The sequence below is a fragment of the Lolium rigidum genome, chromosome 7 (genome assembly GCF_022539505.1).
Source record: "Lolium rigidum isolate FL_2022 chromosome 7, APGP_CSIRO_Lrig_0.1, whole genome shotgun sequence".
Classification (NCBI taxonomy): domain Eukaryota; kingdom Viridiplantae; phylum Streptophyta; class Magnoliopsida; order Poales; family Poaceae; genus Lolium; species Lolium rigidum.
The window spans coordinates 210,810,072-210,835,485 of NC_061514.1; positions in this window are offsets into that span (position 1 = coordinate 210,810,072).

Sequence of the window (25,414 nt, forward strand, 5' to 3'; positions counted from 1 at the left end):
TAGTGATACGTCTCCGACGTATCGATAATTTCTTATGTTCTATGCCATATTATTGATGATACCTACATGTTTTATGCACACTTTATGTCATATTCGTGCATTTTCCGGAACTAACCTATTAACAAGATGCCGAAGTGCCGGTTCTCGTTTTCTCGCTGTTTTTGGTTTCAGAAATCCTAGTAACGAAATATTCTCGGAATTGGACGAAACGAAGACCCAGGGGCCTATTTTTCCACGGAGCTTCCGGAAGACCGAAGAACACACGAAGTGGGGCCACGAGGTGGCGACACCACATGGCGGCGCGGCCAGGGGGGCCCGCGCCGCCCTATGGTGTGGCCCCTCGTCTGGCCCCCGACGCTGCCCTTCCGCCTACTTAAAGCCTCCGTCGCGAAACCCCTGATGCGAAAAACCACGATACGGAAAACCTTACTGAGACGCCGCCACCGCCGATCCCATCTCGGGGGATTCTGGAGATCTCCTCCGGCACCCTGCCGGAGAGGGGATTCATCTCCCGGAGGACTCTACACCGCCATGGTCGCCTCCGGAGTGATGAGTGAGTAGTTCACCCCTGGACTATGGGTCCATAGCAGTAGCTAGATGGTTGTCTTCTCCTCATTGTGCTTCATTGTTGGATCTTGTGAGCTGCCTAACATGATCAAGATCATCTATCTGTAATTCTATATGTTGTGTTTGTCGGGATCCGATGGATAGAGAATACCATGTCATGTTAATTATTAAGTTATTACATATGTGTTGTTTATGATCTTGCATGCTCTCCGTTTCTAGTAGAGGCTCGGCCAAGTTTTTACTTTTAACTCCAAGAGGGAGTATTTATGCTCGATAGTGGGTTCATGCCCGCATTGACACCTGGGGAGTGACAGTAAACCCCTAAGGTTGTGTTGTGCTCGTTGCCACTAGGGATAAAACATTGGCGCTATGTCCGAGGATGTAGTTGTTGATTACATTACGCACCATACTTAATGCAATTGTCTGTTGTTAGCAACTTAATACTGGAGGGGGTTCGGATGATAACCTGAAGGTGGACTTTTTAGGCATAGATGCAGTTGGATGGCGGTCTATGTACTTTGTCGTAATGCCCAATTAAATCTCACTATACTTATCATGTCATGTATGTGCATTGTTATGCCCTCTCTATTTGTCAATTGCCCGACTATAATTTGTTCACCCAACATGCTTTTATCTTATGGGAGAGACACCTCTAGTGAACTGTGGACCCCGGTCCATTCTTTAATACTGAAATACAAATCTGTTGCAATACTTGTTTTACTATTTTCTCTGCAAACAATCATCTTCCACACAATACGGTTAATCCTTTGTTACAGCAAGCCGGTGAGATTGACAACCTCACTGTTTCGTTGGGGCAAAGTACTTTGGTTGTGTTGTGCAGGTTCCACGTTGGCGCCGGAATCTCCGGTGTTGCGCCGCACTACATCCCGCCGCCATCAACCTTCAACGTGCTTCTTGGCTCCTCCTGGTTCGATAAACCTTGGTTTCTTTCTGAGGGAAAACTTGCTGCTGTGCGCATCATACCTTCCTCTTGGGGTTGCCCAACGGACGTGTGAAATACACGCCATCAAGCTCTTTTTCTGGCGCCGTTGCCGGGGAGATCAAGACACGCTGCAAGGGGAGTCTCCACTTCTCAATCTCTTTACTTTGTTTTTGTCTTGCTTTATTTTATTTACTACTTTGTTTGCTGCGTTATATCAAAACACAAAAAAATTAGTTGCTAGCTTTACTTTATTTGCTGTCTTGTTTGCTATATCAAAAACACAAAAAAATTAGTTTACTTGCATTTACTTTATCTAGTTTGCTTTATTTACTACTGCTAAAATGGCCAACCCTGAAAATACTAAGTTGTGTGACTTCACTAGCACAAATAATAATGATTTCTTATGCACACCTATTGCTCCACCTGCTACTACAGCAGAATTCTTTGAAATTAAACCTGCTTTACTAAATCTTGTCATGAGAGAGCAATTTTCTCGGTGTTAGTTCCGATGATGCTTGCTGCCCATCTCAATAATTTTGTTGAACTATGTGAAATGCAAAAATATAAAGATGTAGATGGTGACATTATAAAATTAAAATTGTTTCATTTCTCATTAAGAGGAAGAGCTAAAGATTGGTTGCTATCTCTGCCTAAGAATAGTATTGATTCATGGACTAAATGCAAGGATGCTTTTATTGGTAGATATTATCCCCCTGCTAAAATTATATCTTTGAGGAGTAGCATAATGAATTTTAAACAATTGGATAATGAACATGTTTCTCAAGCTTGGGAAAGAATGAAATCTCTGGTTAAAAATTGCCCAACCCATGGACTGACTACTTGGATGATCGTCCAAACCTTCTATGCAGGACTAAATTTTTCTTCGCGGAATTTATTGGATTCAGCTGCTGGAGGTACCTTTATGTCCATCACTCTTGGTGAAGCAACAAATCTCCTTGATAATATGATGGTTAATTACTCTGAATGGCACACGGAAAGAGCTCCACAAGGTAAGAAGGTAAATTCTGTCGAAGAATCCTCTTCCTTGAATGATAAAGTTGATGCTATTATGTCTATGCTTGCGAATGATAGGACTAATGTTGATCCTAATAATGTTCCATTAGCTTCATTGGTTGCCCAAGAAGAACATGTTGATGTAAACTTCATTAAAAATAATAATTTCAACAACAATGCTTATCTGAACAATTCTAGTAATAACTATAGGCCATATCCTTATAATAATGGTAACGATTATGCTAATTCTTATGGGAATTCTTACAACAATAATAGGAATACACCCCTGGACTTGAAGCCATGCTTAAAGAATTTATTAGTACACAAACTGCCTTTAACAAATCTGTTGAGGAAAAGCTCAATAAAATTGATATTCTTGTTTCTAGAGTTGATAGTCTTGCCTCCGATGTTGATCTTTTGAAATCGAAAGTTATGCCTAATATGGATATTGAAAATAAAATTGTTACTACAGCAAATGCCATCCAAGTTAGAATTAATGAGAATATAAGATTAATGGCTGAACTGCGTGCTAGGTGGGATAGAGAAGAAAATGAAAAACTAGCTAAAAAGGAAAATGTAGCTAAAGTTTGGACTATTACCACCACTAGCAATGCTAATGATTCATATGTTGCTGCACCTCCTACTATCAATGGTAAAATAATTGGTGTTGGCAATGCTTCTACTCCTAGTGCAAAGCGCGCAAAATTACCTAAAACTGCTAAAACTGCTGAAACCGCTTGTGATAAAACTGCTGAAATTTTTTCCAACCTTGGGGATGATAATCCCATTGCTTTAGATTGTAATGATTTAGATTTTGATGATTGCCATATCTCTGAAGTTATAAAGTTCTTACAAAAACTTGCTAAAAGTCCCAATGCTAGTGCTATAAATTTGGCTTTCACAAAACATATTACAAATGCTCTCATAAAAGCTAGAGAAGAGAAACTAAAACTTGAAACTTCTATTCCTAGAAAGCTAGAGGATGGTTGGGAGCCCATCATTAAAATGAGAGTCAAAGATTTTGATTGTAATGCTTTATGTGATCTTGGTGCAAGTATTTCGTTATGCCTAAAAAAGTCTATGATATGCTTGACTTGCCACCATTGAAAAATTGTTATTTGGATGTTAATCTCGCTGATAATGCTAAAAAGAAACCTTTGGGGAAAGTTGATAATGTTCATATTATGGTTAACAATAACCTTGTCCCCGTTGATTTTGTTGTCTTGGATATTGAATGCAATGCATCTTGCCCCATTATATTGGGAAGACCTTTTCTTCGAACCGTTGGTGCTACTATTGATATGAAGGAAGGTAATATTAAATATCAATTTCCTCTCAAGAAAGGTATGGAACACTTCCCTAGAAAGAGAATGAAGTTACCTTATGATTCTATTATTAGAACAAATTATGATGTTGATGCTTCATCTCTCTATGTTACTTGAGCTACACTTTCTGCGCCTAGCTGAAAGGCGTTAAAGAAAAGCGCTTATGGGAGACAACCCATGTTTTTACTCCAGTATTTTTGTTTTATATTTGTGTCTTGGAAGTTGTTTACTACTGTAGCAACCTCTCCTTATCTTAGTTTTATGTTTTGTTGTGCCAAGTAAAGTCTTTGATAGAAAAGTAAGTACTAGATTTGGATTACTGCGCAGTTCCAGATTTCTTTGCTGTCACGAATCTGGGTCTATCTCCCTGTAGGTAGCTCAGAAAATTACGCCAATTTACGAGCATGATCCTCAGATATGTACGCAACTTTCATTCAATTTGAGCATTTTCGTTTGAGCAAGTCTGGTGGCCTAATAAAATCCATCTTTACGGACTGTTCTGTTTTGACAGATTCTGTCTTTCATTTCGCATTGCCTCTTTTGCTATGTTGGATGAATTTCTTTGATCCACTAATGTCCAGTAGCTTTATGAAATGTCCAGAAGTGTTAAGAATGATTGTGTCACCTCTGAACATGTGAATTTTTATTTTGCACTAACCCTCTAATGAGTTGTTTCGAGTTTGGTGTGGAGGAAGTTTTCAAGGATCAAGAGAGGAGTATGATGCAATATGATCAAGGAGAGTGAAAGCTCTAAGCTTGGGGATGCCCCGGTGGTTCACCCCTGCATATATTAAGAAGACTCAAGCGTCTAAGCTTGGGGATGCCCAAGGCATCCCCTTCTTCATCGACAACATTATCAGGTTCCTCCCCTGAAACTATATTTTTATTCCGTCACATCTTATGCACTTTGCTTGGAGCGTCGGTTTGTTTTTGTTTTTTTGTTTTGTTTGAATAAAATGGATCCTAGCATTCACTTTATGGGAGAGAGACACGCTCCGCTGTTGCATATGGACAAATATGTCCTTAGGCTCTACTCATAGTATTCAAGGCGAAGTTTCATCTTCGTTAAATTGTTATATGGTTGGAATTGGAAAATGCTACATGTAGTAAATTGCTATAATGTCTTGGATAATTTGATACTTGGCAATTGTTGTGCTCATGTTTAAGCTCTTGCATCATATACTTTGCACCCATCAATGAAGAAATACTTAGAGCTTGCTAATTTGGTTTGCATATTTGGTTTCTCTAGAGTCTAGATAACATCTAGTATTGAGTTTTGAACAACAAGGAAGACGGTATGGAGTCTTATAATGTTTACCATATGTCTTTTATGTGAGTTTTGCTGTACCGTTCATCCTTGTGTTTGTTTCAAATAACCTTGCTAGCCTAAACCTTGTATCGAGAGGGAATACTTCTCATGCATCCCAAATACTTGAGCCAACCACTATGCCATTTGTGTCCACCATACCTACCTACTACATGGTATTTATCCGCCATTCCAAAGTAAATTGCTTGAGTGCTACCTTTAAAATTCTATCATTCACCTTTGCAATATATAGCTCATGGGACAAATAGCTTAAAAACTATTGTGGTATTGAATATGTACTTATGCACTTTATCTCTTATTAAGTTGCTTGTTGAGCGATAACCATGTTTCTAGGGACGCCATCAAATATTCTTTGTTGGATATCATGTGAGTTGCTATGCATGTCCGTCTTGTCTGAAGTAAGAGAGATCTACCACCTTCATGGTTGGAGCATGCATATTGTTAGAGAAGAACTTTGGGCCGCTAACTAAAGCCATGATTCATGGTGGAAGTTTCAGTTTGGACATATATCCTCAATCTCATATGAGAATAATAATTGTTGCCACATGCTTATGCATTAAAGAGGAGTCCATTATCTGTTGTCCATGTTGTCCCTGTATGGATGTCTAAGTTGAGAATAATCAAAAGCGAGAAATCCAAAATGCGAGCTTTCTCCTTAGACCTTTGTACAGGCGACATGGAGGTACCCCATTGTGACACTTGGTCAAAACATGTGCATTGCAAAGATCCGGTAGTCCAAGTTAATTAGGACAAGGTGCGGGCACTATTAGTATACTATGCATGAGACTTGCAACTTGTAAGATATAATGTACATAACTCATATGCTTTATTACTACCGTTGACAAAATTGTTTCATGTTTTCAAAATAAAAGCTCTAGCACAAATATAGCAATCGATGCTTTCCTCTTTGAAGGACCATTCTTTTTACTTTTATGTTGAGTCGAGTTCACCTATTTCTCTCCACCTCAAGAAGCAAACACTTGTGTGAACTGTGCATTGATTCCTACATACTTGCATATTGTACTTGTTATATTACTCTATGTTGACAATTATCCATGAGATATACATGTTACAAGTTGAAAGCAACCGCTGAAACTTAATCTTCCTTTGTGTTGCTTCAATACCTTTACTTTGATTTATTGCTTTATGAGTTAACTCTTATGCAAGACTTATTAATGCTTGTCTTGAAGTATTATTCATGAAAAGTCTTTGCTTTATGATTCACTTGTTTACTCATGTCATTACCATTGTTTTGATCGCTGCATCCACTACATATGTTTAAAAATAGTATGATCAAGGTTATGATGGCATATCACTTCAGAAATTATCTTTGTTATCGTTTTACTCGCTCGGGACGAGCAGAACTAAGCTTGGGGATGCTTGATACGTCTCCGACGTATCGATAATTTCTTATGTTCTATGCCATATTATTGATGATACCTACATGTTTTATGCACACTTTATGTCATATTCGTGCATTTTCCGGAACTAACCTATTAACAAGATGCCGAAGTGCCGGCTCCGAGTTTCTGCTGTTTTTGGTTTCAGAAATCCTAGTAACGAAATATTCTCGGAATTGGACGAAACGAAGACCCAGGGGCCTATTTTTCCACGGAGCTTCCGGAAGACCGAAGAACACACGAAGTGGGGCCACGAGGTGGCGACACCACAAGGCGGCGCGGCCCGTGGGGGCCCGCGCCGCCCTATGGTGTGGCCCCTCGTCAGGCCCCCGACGCTGCCCTTCCGCCTACTTAAAGCCTCCGTCGCGAAACCCCTGATGCGAAAAACCACGATACGGAAAACCCATCGAGACGCCGCCGCCGATCCCATCTCGGGGGATTCTCGGAGATCTCCTCCGGCACCCTGCCGAAGAGGGATTCATCTCCCGGAGGACTCTACACCGCCATGGTCGCCTCCGGAGTGATGAGTGAGTAGTTCACCCCTGGACTATGGGTCCATAGCGGTAGCTAGATGGTTGTCTTCTCCTCATTGTGCTTCATTGTTGGATCTTGTGAGCTGCCTAACATGATCAAGATCATCTATCTGTAATTCTATATGTTGTGTTTGTCGGGATCCGATGGATAGAGAATACCATGTCATGTTAATTACCAAGTTATTACATATGTGTTGTTTATGATCTTGCATGCTCTCCGTTTCTAGTAGAGGCTCTGGCCAAGTTTTTACTTTTAACTCCAAGAGGGAGTATTTATGCTCGATAGTGGGTTCATGCCCGCATTGACACTGGGGAGTGACAGAAACCCCTAAGGTTTTGTTGTGCTCGTTGCCACTAGGGATAAAACATTGGCGCTATGTCCGAGGATGTAGTTGTTGATTACATTACGCACCATACTTAATGCAATTGTCTCGTTGTTAGCAACTTAATACCGGAGGGGGTTCGGATTATAACCCGAAGGTGGACTTTTTAGGCATAGATGCGATTGGATGGCGGTCTATGTACTTTGTCGTAATGCCCAATTAAATCTCACTATACTTCTCATGTCATGTATGTGCATTGTTATGCCCTCTCTATTTGTCAATTGCCCGACTGTAATTTGTTCACCCAACATGCTTTTATCTTATGGGAGAGACACCTCTAGTGAACTGTGGACCCCGGTCCATTCTTTAATACTGAAATACAAATCTGTCGCAATACTTGTTTTACTATTTTCTCTCGCAAACAATCATCTTCCACACAATACGGTTAATCCTTTGTTACAGACAAGCCTGGTGAGATTGACAACCTCACCGTTTCGTTGGGGCAAAGTACTTTGGTTGTGTTGTGCAGGTTCCACGTTGGCGCCGAATCTCCGGTGTTGCGCCGCACTACATCCCGCCGCCATCAACCTTCAACGTGCTTCTTGGCTCCTCCCGGTTCGATAAACCTTGGTTTCTTTCTCGAGGGAAAACTTGCTGCTGTGCGCATCATACCTTCCTCTTGGGGTTGCCCAACGAACGTGTGAAATACACGCCATCAGGTAGCAGAAAATCCCCATTTTTTTCTCAAAGAATAGTAGCAGTAGCAGTAGCATGACCAGAGAGGCATTTGCTACTGCATTTCATCATTTGCTACTGCATTTCATCATTTAATTTCAAATATTTCAGAAATTAGTAGCAGTAGCACTCGCACTTCAAATATTTCAGCAATGAACTTAACCAAATGAACTAAATACCTAAGCAACATGAACTAAGCAACATTTTAATTTTAAACCAAGTAGCTAAACCAAGTAGTAGCATTTAGTCTCTCGTCAATTTATCCACTATTAGTCTCTCGCCAATTTATCCACTATTAACTAAACCAGCAGCAAGAGAGCAACATGAGCTTAATTTCATTTTCTTAACCAGAGAGCAACATGAGAACACCCAAAATTGTACAATGCTCTCAAGTTTAAAAATAGGTCACAGATTATATAGCAGACTTAAATAAACATGTGCAAAACAATAAATAGGAACTCATAGTACTGCATTTTCCAAGAAATACACCAAATATGATCATTTAGTGTGGAGAGCAGCACCATTGCATCAGCATGCACAGCACCATATACATCAGCATGCACAGCACCATATACATCAACATGCACTTAATCATTTGATATACATCAGCATGCACTTAACATCAGCAGCACCATGCCAGTAGCATGCATTTCATTTTCAAACCAGAGAACAAATTCAGTAGCATGCATTTAAATGAAGAACCACTACTGCATATATAGCAGCAGTAGCAACTACTGCATTTTGCATTTCATATAAACAAATCTACTGCATGCATTTCATTTTCTATTTTCAAACCAGAGAACAAATTCAAACCAGAAAATAGCATGTGAACCAGAGAAATTAAAATAGCACAAACTGAACCAGAGAATGCAAAATCTCAACTTGAGATACCAAGCATTTTGATTAACCAACTAAATCAACCAGTAGGAGTAGCATGACCATTTTTTCATCATTTTTTTAAATGAACCATGCATATCACAAGCAATTTGAACCAAGTAGCAATTTATGGCAAGCATGAGCATGAGCAAGCATTTTTGCATTTATGGCAAGCTTGATAATTGCATATATAGCATTTTTTGCATCCAGAGAATGAATTCATTTTAGTGCTCTCTCAAAATTTCAAACCAGAGAATGAATATGAGTGCATTTCATCATTTTCTACTGCATTTCATCATTTGCTACTGCATTTCATCATTTTATTTCAAACCAGAAAATTTCAAATTGATGATTTTAGTGCTATTGGTAAAAGTACTTAACTCATATAGACAATGATGTGCTTAATTCTTCAAACCAGAAAATTTCATCATCAATTTTGCTGTAGAAAAAGCCTAACATTGAGTAAAACTAACTAATCAACCTAAGTACTTAACTCATATAGACAATGATGTGCTTAATTCTTCAAATTTGAACTTCAAAATTGACTCTTTCACCTGCTATTGCATTTATTTAATTCTTTAACATGAATATATAGCAAATTGAGCATGAGCAGTAGCAAATTGAGCATGAGCAGTAGCAAATTGAGCATGAATAGGGCAGTACAGGGCCAACCAGGGCATCAAATTTGCAAGGGTACAGGGCATCAAATTCAATTTTCTATGAGTAATACAAGAATCGGCGCAAGAATTCAACTACTGCAAGAACAACGGCGCAGAGAGAGGGAAGGAAGAGGGGGATGGAGAGGGAAGGAAGAGGGGGATGGAGAGGGGAAGGAAGAGGGGAAGGGAGAGAGGTTCTTACCAACGGCGATGGTGGCGACGCCTCGCTGCTCCTCTCCGCGACGGTGGCCGGCGCGCAACGGCCTCCTCCTCCTCTCGTCGACGGTGGCGACGGTGGCCGGCGCGTGACGCCCCCCCCTCCTCTCCGCGGCGACGCCCTGCTCCTCCTTGCGCGGCGGCTCCGGCGTGCTACGAGGTCGACGACGGCGCAGGGGCGTGCAGAGAGGTCGACGACGGCGCGGCGGTGCTAGGGTTCGGCGTGTGCTAGGGCGCGTGAAGAGAATGTGACTGGAAGAGAGGATCGACACACGCGTGCGGTTAAGTCCCCACTATAGCTGGACCCCTTACTACCGGCGCACTACCCCTTTGGTTCGCCGGGGACAAGTGTAACCCCCGGCGCACTAAGGCCCTGGTGCGCCGGCAATAACCTTGGCACGGCTATACCTGGGACTTATCCCTGTGCCAAATCAGGCCTGGCCATTTCCATTTCCTTTTTTATTTTCTTTTTCTTCATTTCCTTATTTCCTTTCTCTTTCTTTTATGTTGGTTTTCTATTCCCCCAAATCCTATACTATTTTATTTCCTTCTCTTTTCTAGATAATAACCAAGCAATATGAGTTAATTATGCATTACAATAAAATATGATGTAAAATATTGACCAACACAATATTAATTAGTCATACATAAAATATTGGCCATGACCATATGAGTAGTTATGAATTACAACAAAATATGAGTTATAGATTGCAAATAAAGTTTTACATCATCGATTGAGAAGAGTGTTTCGCTTTTTTCTTGCTTTTCTTGCTCGTCGTTGAATAATTTAGCCCCGTGTCGTGACTTCTTCTTTTGAAGGGTCGACCCGACCTCGGTAGCGTGGTCCTCGCTTCTTCTTGTGGTGTATGTTGTGTCTTCGTCCTCGGATTCTTCCATCATTGGGTCTCCGACTTGTCCTTCGAAGTCTTCCTCGTTGGCGACTCCATCCATTCCGACGATGGTCCTCTTGCCTCTCCTCACGATAACACGGCTAGGCCTGGATGGGTCGGTTATGAAGAAGCATTGGTGCACGTGTTCTCGCTAGTACCCATGGCTCATTCTCGCGCGGTGGCGTTCGTGGACTTTGATTTGTTGGCTTCGGGTAGAAACATGGTGGTGAAATACCGGTCTTCTTTTCTCGACGCTCTTAGCCCATCCGATACTGAACATCGGCACTTTCTCCCCAGCGTAGCTAAGCTCCCAGATTTCCTCGATTCTTCCGTAGTATGTAGTCTGTACGTCACCCGTCCAAGAATCCATCGTTACCCCTGAGTTCTGGTAAACACTGTTCTTGTCTTTTTCTTCCATGTAGAATGTGTACCCGTTGATATCGTACGCTTGGTAAGTCATGATGTTGGGCGCGGGGCCATGTGACAAGGCCAATACTAGTTTATCCTTGTTAGAATCCATTGGTGGGGGATTAGCATCAATGTGGTCTTTGAACCAGCACGAAAGAGGGGTTGTGCTCTTTCATCGGCTTGCCACTGTTCTCTATCATGGTTTTGTGCTCTTTCAACCAAGGATCGATCAAGTCAATGTGTTGTAGCGCTACTAAGTTGGCCCTCGTGAAAGTCGGAAGTCCGACCGGACATGTGCACGTGCAGTTCCTTCCTTCCATTTTTGTGGCCTACTCCCTCGAACCTCGCGGAGGTGCTTGTTTTGAGGCAAACCAACAGGGTCCTCGATGTCTAGATAATTCGTGCGTAAAGAGATGCACTCTTCGGTGAGCCAGCCCGTACGATGCTTCCATCCGGATGTGACCTGTTACGAACGTATCCTTTAATGACCCCATTCATTCTTTCAAACGGCATCATGTTGTGTAAGAATGCCGGCCCTAGACCGACGATATCAACCATGATATGGACCAACAGATGGACCATCACGTCAAAGAATGCAGGCGGGAAGTACATCTCAAGCTCACATAGGATCACCACGATCTCTTCCTCGGAGCCTTGCGAGTTTCTTCACGCTTATCGACTTCCGAGTTATGACGTCGAAGAAGTTACGAGCCCGACCAGCGTTGCACGGATATGGTCATCCATTATACCTCGGATTGCAACCGGAAGAATCTGCGACATCATCACGTGACAGTCATGAGACTTCATGCCGCTGAAGTTTCGTTTCTTGGGGTCCATGTATCTGCTTATTAGCCCGGAGTAACCAAAGGGCACTCTGACTCCTAGAAGGCAATTGAAAAATTGATCGACCTCGGCCGAACTAAAAGTGAAGCAGGAGGGGGGACAGTAATAGTCTGGCTGCTTAATCCTTTTGCGCTTCTGACCGCCGTCCGCCTCGTCCTCCGAATGTCCCTCTTGGGCCGCCGGGATCTGAAGCTCTTCCCTGATGCCCAAAACTTTCAGGTCGTGTCTTGCTTTCGGCCCATCTTTGGTCCGGTCCGGCATGTTGAGAAGAGTGCCAAGCAAGCTCTCGCACACGTTCTTTGTAATATGCATGACATCAAGGCAAGTGAGGTGTATCGAGAATTTTCCAAGACGGCAAGTCCCAAAACACGGACCTCCTTTTCCATACACCAATGAGCGGCGTCGTTTCCTTTTTCTTCTTCTTCTCTCCAGGCTTTTGACGAATCTTTCCCGGCGCAGGACACTCCTTCCAACCTTTCGCAATGTATCGATCTCTTCGCCGCTCTTCTTACGTGGAGGTCCTCGGGGTTCATTTGTACCATCGAACAGATCTCCACGCTTTCTCCACGGGTCGGTCTTCCGTAGCCACCTTCGATGCCCCATGTAAACTGTTTTCGAAGAGCCGGGATCCTTACCAAGCTGCAAAAACATCGTCTCTTCCATGCACCCGACACATGCCTTGTGTCCATGGCACACCCGGCACGAAATGTAACCGTATCCGAGGTAGTCCCGCACCGTCGTGATCAACGCGGCTCTCAAAGGGAAATATTCTTCCGCGACGGCGTCCCATGTATCTACCCCTTCCTCCGCCCACAACGTTTCAAGCTCCTCCTTTAATAGTTCGAGATACATGTTGATATCGTTTCCTGGCTGTGTCGGCCCTTGAATTAGCATACTCATGTGTATGTACTTCCTCTTCATGCATAGCCAGGGCGGGAGGTTGTAGATCCATACAAACACGGGCCATGTGCTATGTGTGCTGCTCTGGTTTCCGAACGGATTGAATCCGTCCGTGCTCGCACCCAACCTGATGTTTCTGGGATCTGCCCCAAAACTTCCGAATTCATTGTCTAATGCTTTCCACCGGCTTGCATCCGAAGGGTGCGTCAAGCACTGGGTGCTCAATCCGATCTTTATCATTCAACACCGCCTCCTTCCTTTCGTGTGCCGCCGCATGAGCTTTGCTTCCTTGCGGTCCGCGTAGAACCGTTGAAGCCGGGGGCGAGCGGGAAGTACCACACAACTTTCCGAGGAGCTTTCTTCTTCCCTTTCTTGTACCGTTCAGCTTCACACACAGGACATTTGGTCTTGTCCATGTGCTCCTTGCGATACATGATACGAGTCGTTGATGCAGGCGTGATACTTTTCGTGGGGTAAGTCGAGAGGGCACGTGATTCTCTTGGCCTCGGCTAGACTACCAGGACACGTGTTCCCGGCAGGAAGGAGATCTTTCACGTATTCCAGGATGTCGTCGACGCTTGTGTCCGTCCATCCGTGTTTCGCCTTCATCCGCAGCACATCGAGAGCTACTCTCAAGCGAGACTCCCCCAACCCGCGACCTGAGTCGTACAACGGAGTATTCGAGTCTATCTCGAGTTGCTCAAGCTTTGATTTCCGCTTGGCGCCTTTCGTCTTTTCGAGAAGCAGATCTTGAAGATGAGGGTCCCGCACGACTGAAGCTAGCGGCACCTCTTCGTCGCCGTCAAGGTTATTGTCATCGTCAAGGTTATCGTCCTGTGCGACAAACTCTTCATCTTCATCAATATCATGATGCCCTCCTTCTTGCCGGCCATTATTACCACCTGACGCCGTCGCCCCATTGACCTCCGCGCCATCATCACTCATCCATTAAGTGTGTCCATGCATGAAACCATTAGTGAGCAGGTGCCCCCGCAATTTGCCTCGAATACGGGTCAAACCATTTCCCTCGTTTGCATCTCCGGCACGGACACAATACCTCCGTGCGGTTATTTTCATACATGTCGATGATCGCGTGTTTCAGTATATCTCATCACGATGCTTTCACTCATCTCGATAACCATTATCGCCTGCATGGTAAGATTACAGAATTGATTAGAACCATGCATCCGTCGGTAGTTTTCACGGAAAATTTCGGCATGACCTTCCTACACGGTAGGACATAGGAGCGCCAGAAATGTGCCGAAACGGAAACTTAAAGAATAAACATTTAAGCGCAATGTTGGCAACTCATTTTCAACGCCAACACACACAAGCACAAGCACAAACACAACATATATATATGCCACACACAAGCTTTGCTTCAAATTAATGTCCAATATACGTTGATTTCATTCCTCAATTTTTTCATTAATCACCTATTGGTTTGATATACTCGTCAACAAGATCGAGACGTCGCGCCGCTACCACGGCGTATGGAAGCCGACTTTCTAGATCTAGATCTAGATTGAGCGGTCAATGCGGGATAGTAGATCTAGATCTACATAGGGGGATGTGGGAGATGCATGTAGGAAGGGAAGATTTGGTAAAAAAATATGATTTTGTTTGGTCAAATTGGCTAAATTTGGGATAGAAATGGGCAAAAAATAGGTGGGTTGGGAGAAGGGTCGGGTTGTGTGGAGGAGTGGAGTGGTAGTAGTGGGGGGAGTGGTTGTTGAGCAGAAATAACTGCCCAAGTTACCGCCGGCGCACCAGGGCATGGGTGCGCCGGCAGCATATATCCCTTTCGGCTATATCACCCGGGCCGGGCCCAAGAATCATTGACGGCGCACCGGCCCAGGGCTGCGCCGGCAATAGAGAATGTTCCGCCGGCGCACCCCTGGGTTGGTGCGCCGGCAATGATTCTTGGGCCTGGCCCGAATCGGCCGAGGCCATGCCAGGAAATAGCGCCGGCGAGCCTACAACACTGGTGCGCCGGCAGAAGGGCTTCATCGCCGGCGCGGCGACAATGAGGTGCGCCGGCAACAATGACCACCGGCGCACGTCCTTGGTGGTGCGCCGGTACCTATTGCCTCCAACTATAGGCTTTTTCCTAGAAGTGTACAGGAGTAAAAAGGGATAGGTACGGTCGTACACTTGTGAATTTTTCACATCAGATCCATACTGGTGAAAAGAGCGATCATGAACCTTTTGTGTTCGCCAATCAAGTGGACCAAGTATTCTACACCAAAGACCGTACGAATCCTGGATGGTCATTTGTGATGAAGGTGACGCCTCGAGATGACTTTGACATGGGTGAAGAATGGAATGATGTAGAAAGTGAACCTTATCATGTTAGTAAACTGGGGGCCTTTTTGATACTGCTCATGGGAATCAAATGTGGACCAGGAAAGATATAGAAGGAACAACTGTTGACCCTATTACAAGTTCTCAGCCTGAAGATTAGCAATTATGCAAGGTTTGCTCCTAATGTTTTGTTTTGACGTACTACTTTTTTTTTACTGTTTCGTATAAATTATGTTTCACTTCATAGAATTATTATTGCTTAGTATGTCCAGTATGGTTTGCTCATTCTGGTACTAGCTACAAAAATATGTTGCCGGGTAGTATGATCATGCCTTAACGAGTCTATGAGAAACATGATGAGCAGCCAGCAATTCTATTGATCACTTTTCTCCTCTTTTCAGAACTAATATCACTCTGCAGAAGATGTTCTATTCAGCTACCTGTACATTCATACACACCAGCACAAAATCGACAAAAACGACCAGATGATTAACGAACACGTGGTATAATATCTACTCTCTATTATGAAAAATTATATTGTTGTTTTGTACATTGTTATTAATTACACTATTAATGCATTTAGGTTGAATTGAAGAAGACTTTAGCCAAGAGGCCAGATTTAGCAGACACGAGTAAAGGAACAGCTTGGAAAGGAGATGACTTGAATACAATACTAGGAGTAGACAAGCCTGGACATGTACACGGATTGGGACTAGTCCCAAATCCTAATCAAGTCTTTGGTGTATCATCTTCAGGTCACTTTCAGGATATACACCTAACTTCACTGGAGGATACACAGAATGAAGATGTTATGTACCTTAGACTTCAGATGGAAAAGATTGAGCAACACGTGAAAAAGCAAGATGCTAAAATTCTAGAACTAACTGAGAAGTCACGAAACTCTGAAAGACAGGTAAATTTAAGGAACTTTGCCATTGTTCAAGACATGTACTAACTCTGTATTTGTGATTATAGGGTTCTTTGGGTCAGATATCTACATCCCGAGATCCTCTTGGTATTGCTCACACAAACTCAAAAAGGAAAGTATGTATCGTTAAAAAGGTCAAAGTCATTTAAATAAATATGATCTTATTCTAATTTGGTTTTTGATCGGCAGAGAGTATATGGTGATCTTCATAGACAACAACTTGGTACACTTGGAAAGGAGAACAATGTGATGGTACTGTACAGATGCATTGGTACATTCTTGTTTGTTTCTTTTATACAAATTAGTAATCTCTTGCCTTTCACTACAGAGAAAGGAAAACTTTCTAAATGATATGGAGATGCAACCTCCAAAGAAATGTCCTGCTACACATAAGGTTTGCGCATATGTGTATTGTTTGCAACCCAAAATGGTTGAGCAACAAGTTCCTTCTTCCTCGTAGTTCTTGCAATATTAGTGTTTACTATATTTTTTTTGCCAATCTTACAATATATCTACTATCATAGAACAAAGAAACTTCGCTCCAAGATGAAAATGTGCTACCTACGAAAGAAACTGGTAGCGTACAAAAGGTTAGTGCACTTCTTTACTTTTTTGAGTTAACTATTATTCTGTAGTTATCTCTTTGTCCAAGCTTGTTTATTCCATCCACGGTTTCTTTGTAGCATTGAATCCATTTTAACGACGACATGGTTCATGAATTTATTGGCTATCTAATGAATTAACTTATATTTTAGGACATAGACATCGATCCCCGACACAACGACACACGTTTTAAAGTTTCATCTGCACACATGGTACCTTCTCATTCATCATGCATACATTTAAATTCAGTTTTTCTTCTTGTATTACCTCTGACTATTATTTACCTTCTCATTAGCCTGGTGGTCGTAACACGAACATCCCAAAACGGGCTACTGCAACAAAGCATGTTAATGTATGACATCGAATTACTAAATACTTATCTTCTCCTTTTAAATTTTCCTATGATTTCATATTGTATCCTTGCAGCAAAACATTTATCACTGCTTGCACTTCTTGCAACATGAGTTTTTAGTATAGTCCATGACAGTTTTATAATGAATATTTTGTCATGGAACAAAGAAACATGGGTCCATGAAGAAAATGCCCGACCAAAGAAGGAAAGTGCTAGTGCAGAAAAGGTTAGTGCACTTTATTTCTCGCAGTTATCTTTTGTTGAAATTTATACTGCCCCTATTTATTTTGTAGTTTTCTCTTTGTTTATTATTATGTGCATGTCGAAATCATTTCAGTGGCCTTGACAATATGTAGAGCACATTTGTTCTTACAAGGTAGCTGATTACTGAAGTATTAGTCAGATTACTAATAAAGTAGCTTCCACATGCATGCACAGTCCTTCAGCATGTGAAGTCAAGCTCCCTGGACTGTTAATACCTTTCTTGTTCCATGTGTTGACCAACAGACATAAGTCATCTGAATAATTCTAATGCACACATATACGAAATAGAGGAGAAAACCCCTTCCAAAGTAGAAATAGAACAATACTATACAGCGGTATTCTGTGGATAGAACAATGTGTATTTTTTTATCACTACAGCTTCTTATCAAGTTTTTTTTGTTTCTAATATCTGATTATATTTCACTTCTTGCTATCATGGTGGCCAAAACATGAAGATATCAAAAGTGGCTAGTGCAACAAATAAAGCTAATGTATGAGATGGAATTTCTGAACCTTTTACTTCCCCTTTTAGTTTTCTTATGATTTCACTTTATTGCCTACTGAGGTTGAGGTAGCACTATCATCTGCAGAAACAACAAGGCAGTACGGTGACTGGATCAGATGCCAACTCGATAGATGTATGTGCGTTATGCTTCTTTTATTCAAGATTCTTTGCAGGTTTAAATTGCATTGAATATTGTTTTCTCGTGCACTTTTGTTTATGTAAAAGGTTGGCACTATAGTATTTTTGAAGAGTTTGGAAAATCCGAACAAGAATGTTGCTCTTGCTACACTCCAAAGTAGCGACCCAGAACATGAACATGCAGTTGAAGGCGTTAAACTTGGAAATCAGTTCTGGGCGGTGCGTGTTGATGCTACATTAGCAAAATCCGATGAGTTGATACGACCACTCAAAAAGGTCAAGATTATTGGTCATGCAGCAAAATTAACTATTGCATGGCCTTCAACCTTTGTATGTTACCCTCTTGTAAAGTTTACCCCTCTAAACTTTTACTACTTTATAAACCTGATGCTTTTTCTTTACTGATCTCAATTTTTTCTTGTAGATTTCCAAGATAAATTGATGATGCATGGTTTGAGATGTTGATTGCAAGATGATGATGGATGCTACTACTGGATAGTTTAAATTAGTTTTAGAATGTCATTTTAATTTTCTATTTTGAAAGAGAATATATTTGTAATGATGCAAGTACCTGATAATTTGTGTTCTTTGAATGTTGTTCTTTGTAATTGAACATAGTCAATATATTATATGAAATATTTTCTTTCCTATATCGTGGCTCCTGTGCACTATGTGCATTAACTTTGTGACTACTAATAGATATGGACAACATATTATTAATTGATCATGTTATGTAGTGTGATGTCAAACTCATTCCTACATGATACCACCAACGCATATGAGGTGTTGTTAGCCTATCCTTATATACGTTGCTATCTTACAACGCTTATGCACGCTGATTACCAACGGATACTTTTGTGTTGTTGTAGACCCTTGCAACGCCACCAACGGCAACGCATACAAATCCGTTGGTGTAGACCATAACAGCGCTTATATGAACATTTGGCAACGCATAGATGTGCTGCTACAGGGGGATCCTGTTGTAGTGTTCTATCCTTGATTATTGCACATAAAATTTCAGCAATAATTGTTATATCATTGATTATAAAGAGTGACTCAATTATGCACAAGAATATATCCACAATTTGCAGGAACCCGTGAAATAAGAAGTTGCTGAACCTGAAAGATCATTAGATGAAAAAGAGGAGGAGAGTGATGAACAAAAGGAGGAAGAATGGATTAGCTACCCATGCCAACCTTCTAATGAGAGTAACTCTTTATCTCTTACTTTATTTGATTGCCCTCCATGCTCACCAAAGGAGGACGAATGTTATGTTTATGAGGATTCTCTTGAAATATTCCCTGTGAGTAAAACTTGTGAGAATAATTATGCTACTATTATTTATAATAATCCATGCTATTTTGATAAATCTCATGATAATCCTTTATTTGTGCCTAATTTCGAAATGCATGGAACTAAAGAATTTTGCTTGGAGAGTGTTTATGATAAAGCTCTAGATGATGATCCTATGTTACTTGATGCTATAAATTATAATGCTACTGAAAATAGGATTTCTACTAGTAGTCCCATACCTCTTGAGAATGATCAATCATCTTGTAATAAAATTGCTAAAAGTGGGTTTGATTGTTTTAATCCTACTATTTTTTAGCTTGATAAAAATTATGTGTTTGAAGATCATGAAAAGCATGCTTTATGTGATAGTTATATTGTTGAGTTTATTCATGATGCTACTGAAAATTATTATGAGAGTGGAAAATATGGTTGTAGGAATTTACATGGTACTAAAACACCTCTCTACATGCTGAAAATTTTAAAGTCACTCTTGTTTTACCTTCACATGCTTGTCACTTTGTTCTTTGTGAATTTATTTGTGTACAAGATTCTCATGCACAGGAAGTGGGTAAGACATCAATGTGTTTCATATTTGCTTCTTGATGCTCTCTTTTGCTTCAATTCATATTACATATGTGAGCATCTTCCCAAATTACTGAGCCTATCTTAATGGCCATAAAGAAAGAGCTTTTTGGGAGACAACCCATTATGTTTTTATTTCTGTTATTTTACTGTTTTGTTGAGTCTTGGAAGTCATTGCTACTGTAATATCCTCTCCTTATCATTTTTTTATTTTCGTTTTAGTGCCAAGAGTAGCCTCTAATCGTAAGAAAGTAGTATTTGGGGAATTTGCAATTATGTTTCTGTTTCTGGACTGTCGCGAGAAAAATTAGCATAAATCACCAGAACCTCACCATGAGCTGAAAGTTTACGAGCATATTCCCCAGGTTATTATCTAACTTTCATTAATTCAACATTTTTCGATCTGAGCGACGGAGAAGTCTCAAAAAAATCGATGTTTAACTGCTGTTCTATTTTGACAGATTTCTGCCATTAGTGCATTTGCCTCTTATTCTTTTTCTTTTTGAGTTCTTTTGAAAGAAGGAGCTTTCCTAAGAAGTTTATGCAGTAGCTAATGTTTTAATATAAGCTTTACATATGTCATACCAGAACCAAGTGGATTGCTTATTTTGATTACACTAATATTGCTAATGAATTATGTTGAGTTTTGGGTGAAGGAAGTTTTCAAGTGTAAGGAGAGATGAATGATGCCATAGGATGAAGAATGGACAAAACATCAAGCTTGGGGATGTCCCCTGGACACCCCAAGAAATATCCAAGAGGTTCAAGCATCAAAGCTTTGGGATGCCCGGGGCACCCCCTCTTCATCAGTAAAAATCACCAGGTCATTTTTCAGTGCGCTATATTTTTATTGCTTCATGCATTATGTGTTATTCTTGGAGCGTCTTTTTTTGTGTGTGTTTTGTTTTGTTTCGTTTGCTGTTCAATAAAGTTGGACTCATCATATTTCTTTTGGAGAGAGACACGCTCCGCTAACGCTCTAGTTTTCACTCATATGTTCAACGAGCGTTCTATTTTTGCGAGTACTGCGTTTAAACTCTAGTTTTTCATTCATATTATATTCAGAGCTTGTTGGTTTTCTATATGCAAGTGAATTTATCTCTCTGATATCTACTTAATATTATCTACGAGAGTTGTTTCAAATAAGTTAATTGGTGTTGGATACGAGTAAGAAGTCTCATATTAATAGTGATGCAAATGAAAGATCTCCTTTGATGTTTCAATTGAGTTGACTTGATGATCATTTAGTTTTTGATTTTTAATATCACCATATGCTTTGATTAATAAGTTTTGTCGCTATTCATGATTATGGCCATTATTGCTCTCTTAGTCGGTCGCCCCTTTCCTTTGCTAGCCTTTATTTGTACTGAGTATGAGCTCTACTCGTGCATCCAACTCCCAAAATCCAAAATGCCAATCGTGTCCACCATATCTACCTATATGTGGTATTTTATCGCCACTCCAAAGTAAATTGCTTGTGTGCTACCTTTAAAACCTTTCAAAAATGTATTCCTTGTTTTTGCAAAACGGCCATCAGCTTACCATCCTCAACGGTCCTGATCGTCCTAGGATCCTCACATCCACAAATGTAATATCCCAGGTAATGGGGTTACAAAAATAGAGGAAACAGATGTGTGCATTGCATTCATGCATAGAAAATCTGGGTAATTTTCGCGCTTTAAAGTAAAATAGTCACAGTAACTGAAGTTTCACTTGACCTTGGTGGAATTGAAGTAGCTCATCAAGTCAAGCGCTATAAACCTCAATGTGACTTTGCCAAAACTTTGTTTTGGGTAGAGGTGTTTTGATCCAAGGGGTTAGATCAAATGGAACTAGTAATCAACACAACAACACTTTACTCAATGATCAATTACTTGATCTTATAAAGATTACAATATGGTAATCCTTGTCATAATATATGAACACCAGTTCAATTACAAATCAAGTAACAATAAAATTGAGAAACCATTCTTCCCTCATCTTCTCCATGTCTTAAACTAATCCTTGATCCTATCATGAACCTCATGGTATCCATTCCATTTCAACATTGGAATAATAACAAGGAGATCCACTCAAGAAATATAATTCTTCTCTATTCCAAATAGTTATACATCAAACCTAGAGAGGTGAGAGTTCTATTATAATTATTAAAGAAGCAATAACAAAACTTGAGTTAAACCTTGGATATACATCCAAGTATTCAAATCATCATCTTCAAGACAACCCTAGAGAGAGATAACCATTAACGTTAAACATAGATCTTGATGATCACATCAACCTCTATGGAGCCTAACATTAGGTTAGCATTGAAGTCCTTCCCAAATGAGAGAGACCATCCATACTAATCGTAGTTCTATCTACTCAAATATCCAAATGGTTAAACCATCAGCTCTTGAGGGAACTTTAAGTAAATATCCCAGGCATTTTCCTGGGATATAAAACTATTGAGACAACCATGACCATCCTAGAAAGTAAAATAGAAGTGATATATCTTAGTTGATCAAGACAATACTTAATCTTGGGAGTGAGAAACCTAATTCTTGAGAGATAACTTAGGAAGCCAAACCTTGATCATTATAAATTGAGTGATGATCATAAACCCTAAGAACTTGAGGTAGAAATATTAAGGACAAGTGGATTATGTCTAATCCATGACCATGCTTTGGAGAAATAGGAGAATAATCCAAATGCTAACACTTATATGATTAGTAGATATTATTCCCCACATGAAATCATAGGGAGGTAACTAGTAAGCAAACCTAGGCTTATATCCCAACCTTAATTTGTGAACCACTTAGTGATCATCAGTAGAATCCTACCATATCTATATTTCATAAATTAAAGAACCTAAGAAAACCTTAGAGTAAAACTCCATACTTAATATGGTGAGAAACCATCCATCCATATGACCAAAGTTAAGTCTTCAAAATCTTCAAAATTCTTAGAAAAGTAAACTCTATCCAATAAAAATATAAAATGAAAATTTTATTTTTAATAAAAATTCAATTATTAAATACTTATTATTTAAGCCTTTAATTTTAATTCAAAATTCAATTAAAATTCAATAATTAGTAAAAATTTCCAAAAATTAAATAAAAACCAGTAATTAAATAAAGAAAACATTAAAACTAATTTTCTTTATTTAATATTTTGTTAAATCCTTATTAGAAGGATTTAAACCTAATTGACCTAATTATTAATTGTTCTAAAATAGAAAAATGCCAAATTCAATATTATTTTATCTATTCACAAGTTACTAATAACTTCAACTTTAAATTGAAGTTATTAATCATAGAACTACATGGTAAATAGTAAACCCTAGTTCCATATGGTAGAAAACTAGGAACTTATCATTTCATGTGTAATTCTAAAACCCTAATCCCAATTGGAACCATAGCTCCACTAATTCTTTTGAACCCTAATTTACTTCTAAAACCTAAACCCTAGATCCTCTCATATAATCTTGGTGTTCTAATTTTCATACATAGAATCATAATAGCAACTACATACTTGCCATGCCACATAAAATTGTAGGAGCCCTATTATCAATAATTGGTAGTCCATGTAGGCATACCTATCCAACCTAGATGATCAAATAGGGCCAACACTAGTTCCTATACTTAGAGGCAACAACTTTAAATATCCATATTTATCATCACACCAATGTGATGAACCTTAGGAGCAATCATACTAAACCTTGAGCATTCCATAACCATACTCCACTAAACCTTATTAGTATTGGATACTTATCCACCATCCTATTTAGGAGCCAATTAAACCTTACTTAATAGAACCAACAGTAAAACCTAGACCACCTCAACCCTAATTGATATACTTCTTATTACTTAAGAAGTATGTTCTTTGAAAGTTATTCTTTTGAAGAAAATAAGGAATCATCATCAACCCTGCTTATAAGGACCTATAAATCCTAGCCAGCTATCATTAGCAAGATAAACCAACCTTGACAACAACCATGTATAATGAATTGCTTAGGATGCCTAGACTTATCTTAACCTTACAAGCCCTAGGTGTTGACGAATCCAACTTTGTTGGGATCCATCCAAAACCTATTCCAGCAACTAAATGAAACCATAGTCAACCATAGAACCCCATCAACCTAATTATCATACTTGTTCTTTATTTAAGAACATGTTCTTCAAAAGTTATTCTTTTAAAGTATATGACAATTAATCATTAACCATGCCATATAGTACTAAAACTGACCACTGTTCTTTACTTGTTAACATTATGCCAATTATCATTCTTTATGTGCTCAATTAATTACTATGCCCTACTATCTACCTGTTTATAATACCAAGTAATCACACCTGAATAAGAACCTTGTATGTGAATCACTCTAAAAGTGCAACACACCCTAAACCAATCATTATCACTCACTGATCCTAAATCCTCGGGGTTAGGTCACGCTTAGAGCGATTGCATCTCATTCTTATGCATTATTGCATCCTTGCCAATCTTTTAAACATCGTCTTTACCGGACGATGATGCTATTTCAGAATTTGGAGTTATTGCGTATCGAAGACCTTGTCTGCATAATCTTGCAGCCAAGAAAGGCAAGTTCATCGCTTGCTCATGTCATTTGAGTATCTTTATCAAATTACTTGCAAAGTACTATTGTTATCACTATTGCATAAAAACCAAAACCACTACTTCCATAACTATGAATATGACTATGTGGTGGGCAATGGAACCATGGATTGTGTTGATATGGTGGAGGTTCCATTGCAAGGGTTAATATCCATCTAGGATTAAACAACAAATGTCGCCAGTGATTCTTGTGCCGTAATACCCGTGTTAACCATAAGATCCGGAGTGGGACGGAGTAGTCAAAAGTGTTTCCACCTCTCGTTCATCAACGGATGCGCTTTACCGTAGACACTTGTTTCTGTCAGGGAAAGCGGTAGGCTGGGGAAGCCTTAAGTCCCCACGGCATGGTCCGTAGACACTTGTCGCTCGAAGAACAAGCGGTAGGCTGGGGAAGCCTTAAGTCCCCACGGTATTGCGATCTATGATGGGTTGCAGCTACCGGCGAAGGAGTTTGGTTCGATCCCAGACTGTCGTCGTGGTTGGGGTCCACCCTGAAAATTATGGGAATAATGGGACCGGCGAGGACCCAGGGTCGGGGCATGCAACAAAGGGTGGGTGTTCGAGGTAGCGGAAGAACATGATTGGCTAGACCTTATACCGGGCCTCACACCATAGGAAGTGTGGACGGGAAGATCACCCGGTTGGCACCAAGGTTAAGATCTCTTATGGGTAAAGCAACAAACCTCTGCAGAGTGTAAAGAACCGTGACCTGTCACTCCCTGTTCCGGGTTATGGAACTGCGAACGCGGCCGGAAAGGAGCTCCATGAAGTTCTAGTAAACCGGTGAAGGCTGACGGACATAGTTCTTTTGAATAAAAGCAACCTCTTGAAGAAATGATTATGAAAACCTGCATTGGTATTAGACTTTCCGGTCTAA